This window comes from Semicossyphus pulcher, unplaced genomic scaffold, assembly GCF_022749685.1.
Source record: "Semicossyphus pulcher isolate SPU_LCO1_2020_fin unplaced genomic scaffold, fSemPul1.0.p SCAF_19, whole genome shotgun sequence".
Taxonomy (NCBI): Eukaryota; Metazoa; Chordata; class Actinopteri; order Labriformes; family Labridae; genus Semicossyphus; species Semicossyphus pulcher.
In genome coordinates, this window is record NW_027211692.1 from 1,855,049 (window position 1) to 1,862,138 (window position 7,090).

Here is a 7,090-nt window from a genome sequence, read left to right on the forward strand (position 1 = left end):
TGCATCAGAAATGATGGATCCGACCTCCGTTCAACAAGCTTCATGTTAAAGTAGTTTCCTTCTCCTCTTGAGGACAGACCTGACAAAGCTTCATGTTGACTTGTTCCTAATCTGCATCATGATGTAGAAATTTCAGGCGAAGGCAAGAGCCATTAATTAATAACAATTATTTTTCTTTGAACAATGCAGCACGCGGAAAAGGAAGTCTTGACTGGAAGTCGTTTATGCTAACCGCTGGCTACACGCCCGACATGTTCACCTTTGTCCCCAGAGGCTATATAGTCGTCCGACTTTAGCCAATAGGATCCGAGTTTGCTTGTCTACCAACCCCTCCCTTGGTCCATTTGTGTTATGTTACATAAATATTGTTTTGGAACCAAAGTAACAAGTTTGAAAAAGTAGACAAAATAACATGAACAAACTTTAACAACAGTACACAACAGTAGAACAGGGAAGGTAACAGCTGTTCTGGTTTCATAAAAGCATCATACTCTGTATATTCTGTACATGCACTGAAGCTCCACAATTCTCCTGATGAAATAATATCCTATGCACCATTTTTATGCATATTTCCGCAAAATTCAGCCTGACACATTTGGCAAACATCAGTGTTTCCACAGAGTGAGAGGCAGTGTTTCTGAGAGGCGCAGCCGCAGAGCGCCAGCCCGGCCTCCCCTGAGAGTCTGAACAAAGAGATTAAAAAACACAAAGACACACTGTGAAAATTAAAAAGCCAAGACAGAGAGATAAATGAGGACGCGCTGGGAACTCACCACTCAGGACACATCCAGAGGTTGAAGATGTGAAGGAGAGGACGCAATCGACTGCCTTTCATGAATAAACATGTAACCCTCACTTTATTTATGCTCCAAGTGTGTAGCTTTTTCAAATAAAGCTTCAAGGTTTTTTATTCCAACTGAAATATAAGCTGGATATTTCTGAATGTATCTCAATCTCCCTCTCCCTGACTGTTCTGTGTAGTTATGCATTTGAGATCTATTTGGGGTTCTATATGTCAGGCATACATTGTGAATTTATAAGGGCTGTTTATTGTCTCACAGATGAGGAGTAAGGAGAAAGTCTGGATTGATGTGGCCAGAATCTAATAGACAGTGATGGGGCGAAGCTGGTTTAAGGGGCTGACAGAGGAAGAAGACAGGAGGATGTTAACATCACAGAAAGACAGAGAGACTGGTTGTCATTCAACTCCCTGGGGTGAAAGTCAAACCTGCTTTAGAGCCTCAGTAGATCAGGACTGACCCGACTCACTGCTCCCCAGGGAGCAATCACTCAGTCTGTGCCTGAGTATTAGAGCTCAGCCGCTCTCCCTGTGGAGAGAACAGACAACTTTCGTAATTTCAGACCCATCCTCCTCGGCAAATCTCCACTCTCCACTCATTTGGTTCTGTGCAGAGCTTTCGCCTCCTCTCTTTAACCCAGATAACTGATCAATAATCATTGCTGTTTGTCTCCAGAATCCCTCCTCTTTTGGTATCATTGGGATCAATTTATTTTTGGTGTTTCCGGAGTGGTTTGAACTCTGTTCAATGAGATGTAAAGAAGGTTGAATAAACTGTTAGTACAGAGTAGGAGTTTGATTTTGTGTCTGTTTATGTTTGGAACCAAAATGCAGATAATTGATGATTATTTTTCAATCAAAGACTGATTTAACTTTTACTAAATTATGGTTCATATAGTTGCTTTCCAATGTCTTGAATTATTATTTTTATAATTTCACAAATCGACCTCACTTTGTCAGAATGTCCTCACTTTACCAGAATGTCCTCACTTTACCAAAATGTCCTCACTTTGTCAGAATGTCCTCACTTTACCAAAATGTCCTCACTTTACCAGAATGTCCTCACTTTGTCAGAATGTCCTCACTTTACCAAAATGTCCTCACTTTACCAGAATGTCCTCACTTTGTCAGAATGTCCTCACTTTGCCAAAATGTCCTCACTTTACCAAAATGTCCTGACTTTGTCAGAATGTCCTCACTTTACCAGAATGTCCTCACTTTACCAGAATGTCCTCACTTTACCAAAATGTCCTCACTTTGTCAGAATGTCCTCACTTTACCAAAATGTCCTCACTTTACCAGAATGTCCTCACTTTGTCAGAATGTCCTCACTTTGCCAAAATGTCCTCACTTTACCAAAATGTCCTGACTTTGTCAGAATGTCCTCACTTTACCAGAATGTCCTCACTTTACCAGAATGTCCTCACTTTACCAGAATGTCCTCACTTTACCAAAATGTCCTCACTTTGTCAGAATGTCCTCACTTTACCAAAATGTCCTCACTTTACCAGAATGTCCTCACTTTGTCAGAATGTCCTCACTTTGCCAAAATGTCCTCACTTTACCAAAATGTCCTGACTTTGTCAGAATGTCCTCACTTTACCAGAATGTCCTCACTTTACCAAAATGTCCTCACTTTACCAGAATGTCCTCACTTTGCCAAAATGTCCTGACTTCATAAAAATGTCACTGCTCAGTTAAACCTTACATCGCTTACATAGCCAGTTTTTCAAAAAGATGTTAAAATGTTCTCAAAACTCAAATTGTTGAAATATTCTTTGTTCACATTACTCAACTTTTAATGTCCCTGCTTCATCAAAGAATCTGTAAAATGCCCAAGATAGAGAGATACATGTAAAAAACAATAGCAATTTATCTCATGAACTATATGTGAAATATCTAGAATACACGTCTGTGTATAACACGTTGTGTGTATACATCAATGTCTGAACACCAACAAGTTTTTTCTTTGCTTTTGTCTTCAGATGAAAACCTACAAACACGATCACATGTGTAGTGGAGCTCAGCCACTTCACCTCACTCAACAAACACTATAAATCACTATCTCTCTCTCTCTTTGTCTCTCGTCCCAAGTGTCCACTCAGTACACCAGTCAGACCGCAATGAGCTCACTCAACCGCCAGTCCCCAGGGGCATTATGGGTAAACTCACAACATTATGCTCTCTATTGACGAGTAGAGTGCACTCCAGGGACCATGGACACCGAGCAATTACACACACGTACACAAACACACACACACACACAAACATACAGCGCTGTAGTCGTAGAAGTAGAGCACATATATGTAACCAGAAGCTTGAGGTACACACATGCACATTAGGACTTTGATCATTTCATTACACACACTAAAACACACACAAATGGCTGCTCGCATGAAGACAAAGGACTGTCTGTCAGAACATAACCAGTCACTTTATCATTCAGTGTGAAAATAATTCAGCTTGTGGCCCAAAAACAACCAGACGTGTGTGTTCAGATTCTGTGCTGATGGTGGTTTGACTTGATAAACCTATCTGCTAATTGTGCATTCAGAAACAATAAAGCCAATTTTAAAAGGTATTATGTTACTGAATGCTTTCTGGGAATTTTCAATGATTGCAACTATTAATTAATTACACCAGTTTGGTTTTATCTGCAGAACGTTCGGTTTAATTGTGGAATTGGTTTCATTTTCATCTGCTGCCTGGGCAGGAGGCAGCAATGAAGCAGGACAAAATAATTTATTGTTAGATTTTAAGATGTTTTTTCAGCAGATGAAAGACAAGAAAAAGCAACATTGTGCTCAACTTCCTGTTGTTACTTATTGTGTCAAGTTTTAGCACATATCTCTGTTTCACTGTATCTGGCAAATCACAGGTCAGCTGAAATCTGTCTTACAGCGCTGAGACAAAAATAAACACATTTGATTGCAGTAAAAGAGCTGAAAGAATGACGAAATAACTCCTACAGGTGTTGTGTACAAGCAAAGAAAGATTAGATTGATTAAACCTGTGACCAAATTTGTGTCTATTTGCTAATTAGCATTTTTTTTTTTAGGTGAAAGTAATTTTTTTGCTCTGATTCTGATCACACTTTTAGACAGCCGTTTTAAAGAGGTGCAGATCACCCAAAATCCCCTTATTTAAACTCATTTTTACTATGACTTCACTTTGCAGGAATATAATTTACCAAAAAAAGTCTCAATTATATTACATCCTACACAGTTAATCTAATTGTCTAAACTATACCAAATCTATGTTTTGCAAAAAATAAAATGTAAACGTTTGTCAGTACATCCACATTGCTTGGATCTCCATACTAAATAAAAAATGTTTTTGCTTCTCAAAAATGTCTTTAAAATGCCCCAACTGTGCCGAATGTCCTCACTCAACCCTAAGAGTTCTCACAGGAGTACAAAGACACACAAACAGACTGACAATGAACATGGACACTGTGCACACACATACTCGTGTGTAACACACTGACAGATCACACAGCTCCGCTCAGTGAGATGAAAGGGAAAAAGAAGTGTGAAGAGAAGCAGAGAGAAAACAGTGTTTTTAGGCCAGTCTAGTTAAGACCTCACTGTCCCAGTTGAACAGAATATAGAGCTCACACTCTGAAATGAAAGCTGTGTGTGGGATTGTGTGTGCGTACTGTACGCTCAGCAGTAGGTCTGTCTCTCTGGGACAGATCTCGGTAGGAGTTGGAGCGACAGTGTAGAATGGATCTGTGTTCTCAGTCTGAAGCAGTGAAACGGCCTTTCTCAGTGATGTCAGGATGAGGCAGGACTCTGGACTGCAGGAATCTGACCCAATCTTTATGACACCTGTGGCTCATTCGGTCTTATCATACACAGGCTGACAGACGAGGTGTGAAAGGGACTCCTCAAATCTTCTGACTTGTTGTGCATCAATTGGCAGCAGTGTGTAAGTGCATACATCTGAAACGATATCAAGTTTGTGCCTGATGACTTCAGCTAACCAAGTTTGTATTATCCAACCTGATACACAGCTGGACATCAGTTAAGACATTATCCGTCTATATGAATGACAGTTTGTGTTTTTGCTGCTTTGTAGAAAAACATGTTACTCCAAAGCACGACCAAGCTTTGTCTTTTACATTAATGTTGGCTGATTTGTTTTTATAATTTCAGAAACAATTATACTTTTTATTACAAAAAAAACATTTTACATTTTGATTCATGAAAAAGTAGGTTTGTTTGGTGACACAAGGTTTTGATCTGACAGGATCTTTATTACCTGAGGGTGGTTTTCCTGACTTGAATTAGCAGACCTCCGTCAGATAACTGAGTTAGAGTAACATGGTATTTAGGCTGTCTTAAATGAGTTAAAGAGAAGGGGCAGCCGTCCACATAACCACATTTTCTGTCAGATTTCTGCACACACATGTTTTATTCTGAAGCTTGTAGGAAGGAAAGAGAGACAACACCTTTCACTGCTGGTTCTGTCCTTATATACTCTATATGTTATATTTTAAAGTGGAATTCTGATATTTTTAAATTAGGAAGCCGTTTCTTTTTACATATTTTGGACTTTAAATTAATAATAGGTGCACAAAGTTTTAGAATTGCTCCAGTAGATTGCTTCAGCTGCAAAATACCTGTAATGGCTGCAGTGTAATCCTTGGGGACAAATGGGCCCTACTAAAGTACGTCCACTAAAAGTGTTTTGGCTGCTCACATGCTAACAGTTTATTTCTAAGTGTCTGACAACATTACAGAAAGGATCCCTACAGAGACAGATCTTTATATTAAAGAGTAAACAGTTTTTCTTTTTATCCAGAACAGCTGTGACATCACTCTCTTTAAAACTACCAGACTCCATTGACAAAAACAGTTATTTTTCCGTGAGGGACAGAGTAGTTGCTGGTCTACTGCTACCTCTATCACGTACTCTGTTTGTTTTAATGTGTGATTTTTTGTTTAAATAGTTGTTTGGATCCAATACAATATTGGGTAACACACAATAAACCATAAAATGTAAGTGATCAAGAGCGGTAAGCAGCTCCCAGGTTCTTTATGGTAAACTTTATGTTTTTGTTAATGGAGTCTGGTGGCCTTGAAGAAAGGAATTTAACATTTCTGGTTTCAAAAAAAGCATCTTACTTCTAAGTGAAAAGGTCTATCTGTAGGAATATTTTCAATAATGTCTGAAGACACTTAGGATAACAATATGGGCCTGTAAGTGAAAAACAAACAAACAAGCAGTTTGATTTGGCGCATTTATCAGAACAAAGTTTGATTTGATGCCTTTGTTGATCTTTTTTCTGTCCACAAATGTTTGAAATGTTTTCAAAGCTTAACCTGGGAAGGTCGCTGTTTTCTGCTTTAGATGAGAAAGCAAAGACGATCTCTAAAAACACAACACCAAAGTGTGTGCCTTCTTTCTGTCAAATTTATCTTTAATCAACCACACGAATATATTTGCATGTTTTTACCCCACTTCAATCAATGCTATATAGGTTATAGGTTATGCTACTGGTAAACATTGAATGCACATGATTTTCTCCCCAGGAGGCCCGTGGTTTCAGTTACAGTGTCACACAGTCACTGTCCAGGCTCAGTGTCCCATCCTAGTTTGGCTTCTGTATCTGCCCTGCTGTCCAAGGAGTAGCAGTGTAACAGGCCATGTTTACTGCCATCAGATTAGCTTGCAGTAGCCTTTACTCTGACATGTACAGCTGACTGCTGGCGAGCTAACAGTACCACGCTGTCCAAAACAACAACAACAACAACAGTCTTATCCTGCCAACTGGAGTCATGCAGGGTGATCTTGCTTAAGGACACCATGGCAGTAGAGGTGTATGAGGAAGTGACAAGTGATCTTCTCTTAACAAGATCTTCTGTGCTGAGCTCAGATGTTGATGCACTCAGAGTCAACTAAGGCAAAGGTTTAACACGTTTCTCTTAGGTGAAGAAAATGTGCTTTTCTTGAAGCACTTTTAATTTGATGAATGTTCACGGAGGCCAAAGCTGCTCCCTGGCTGAGAGCTACAGCTTACATCAGTGCATTACCTTTTGGTGGCAAACAGCAACACATTCTCAACCCCATCTGTTAAGAACAAGGTGTGTAGCGGCCCATCACTTCACAATATAATGATCTAGGTCCTCATCCAGCCACAGTTTTGCATGTGCAGAGCTCAAACAAGGTTTGCATATAGTAAATATGCAATGTCCAGTTTCAAGGGAAGTTAGCAAAAACCGGTTGGACTTGTGAGATAAAGTTTGCTGAGAAACATTAAACATTTATTCACTTTCGGACATGCAA